This window comes from Chionomys nivalis, chromosome 17 (assembly GCF_950005125.1).
Source record: "Chionomys nivalis chromosome 17, mChiNiv1.1, whole genome shotgun sequence".
NCBI classification, from domain to species: Eukaryota; Metazoa; Chordata; class Mammalia; order Rodentia; family Cricetidae; genus Chionomys; species Chionomys nivalis.
Genome location: NC_080102.1, coordinates 51,055,953 through 51,058,041, shown reverse-complemented (window position 1 = coordinate 51,058,041; position 2,089 = coordinate 51,055,953).

The window sequence follows — 2,089 nt, the reverse complement described above, 5'->3', positions numbered from 1 at the left end:
TATATGCACACGCAAATGTATATGCTAGCAAAATTATTACCAAATTCATGCTTTTAAAACACACAGGCTTATTTTATGGCCCCTCTACATGTTGGTTTTGCCTTAATGATTATTAGTTTGAAATTTTGTGTTGGTATATATCATATAATGGAGTTCATCTATCCAAAGTTTTCCTATCTTAATTTTTCAAGGTTTAATATAGAAAATATGATTTCACTTACAAGTATTGTATTCTGGGGGCACTAAGAGCCTGAGAAACTCCATCATGGTGGCTTTGGCTGCAGTTTGACTATTGCCCATGAAAAGTTCTAGGAGTGGAGTTTAGACGTCCTTAAGCTGATCATGATACGATGCACACACACCGGCTTGGGGAAGGACTGAGTGCCAGCTGCATTGAAGAGACTTATGAGAAGAAAGTTTTCCCCAGACTCTAGGAGAGCGTTTGGGAATCCTCAGGCTGGAAGCACTTCATGGTCCGAATATATACCGCTTGTGTCTGAAATAGAGAGAAACCTATGTAGACATTGTCTTCAGGCACCCTGTGATAAGCCATAGAAGTAAAATGAATGGCCCGGAAGGCTACAAAATAACTAAATCCTAAATGAATGAACCAGTTACACGGGTCTCTGAAGTTCTTAGGATAATAGACAAGTTGGGGGAAGGTGCCAAATTTGATGAGGGTTGTGAGAAACAGTAGAATTATTTGGAAAGTCTGTGGGAGAGGTTTCAGGGGGCGTGTAAATGGACATTTTCTGTTCCGATTGCCTGCTCCCCCTCCCTGCCCTCCCCGGCATCTGCTTCCAAATGACCACACAGAGGCTTATATTAATTATGGCTTTATCTGTCCTTTAGAATGTCTTGCTTCCTCAAGGGCTGGCTCTGCCCTCGCACCTAAGGCCCCATCTCCACCCCCAGCATTTCCAGTTTGACTTTCCCACCTAGCTTTAGTCTCTGTTGCTGTAGGCCAATCAGCTTTTGTTTTGTTTTGTTTTTTACTAACCAATGAGGGTAATACATAGTCACAGTTTATAGAAGGCTTGTTCCACAACAGGGGAGGAAGTGTGAGCTAAGTCACGGAACAGGAAGTGAACATAGGTTCTGCCAGCCCCAGAGGTGGCAGCCCCAGTTTTAATGGAACTTGTTCTTCCAGTTGAGGGAAAAGCTGAACGAGACAGGTCCAGAAAGCCAGGCCGCAGAGGAAGAGTGTGCACTGTCCGGAATGAGACGAACAGATCCCTGAGGAGAAAAGAGGCTGACTTTCGATTTTCGAGAAAACGCACATATTGAGCACTTTTGTCAGACACCATGCAGGGTACCAGAGGAGTCCCTCCATCAGATCAGATCCCTGCTGTCACATGTATGATAACTTGGTGCTCTTGGGGAAAGAAGCGGTCTGCTGACTTCAGTGACATAAACACACCCAGAAGGGACAGTTTCCAGCTCTCCACATCAAATTCCTGATGAAGAAGAGAAGTACGGAGCTCGCTTCTCCTGCGGGAGTGAGCTGTCTCCAGAGCACCCCTGGATAATCTTGCTCCTCATGAATCTTAGAAGCGATATCATTGGAAGAACCCTGGAGCAACGCCCCCAGGGGCAGGTTGGCAGAATTCGGATGTACCAGGCTCACGTTGTTTGCTCTCTGCCGTGCCGGAGTGTCAGCGACGAAAACTGGAGAGGAGCGTGCATCATTGTGAAGGAAAAAGAGCGGCATCTGGGCAAGCATCTATTAATGGTGAAAGAGAAGCCGGCGGGCTCCCGAATGTCGAATTCGGTAGCAGGCGGGTGTGTTATTAGAAACAGGCTGGTATGTAACTGTCCCGGTTCTTCGTTCCTATAAACTGTCACCTCAGCAGCTGAGGTTTCTTTGCTTCTTGTTTTGCTTTAATCTGATCCCAGGCTCTGGGACTAATCTAGGCCTATGCAAAGGAAGTTCTCGAGAGCTCTATGAGCTGCAGCTGTGGCACAGAATGAACTGGGTCCTGTGTTCAGGAGCTGATGTTCTGGTTTCAAGTCCCAGCTCTATTTGCTAGCAGGAGGACACACAGAAAGTTTCCTTTTAGCTCGCAGCTGTTAGTTTCCTCATCTGAAA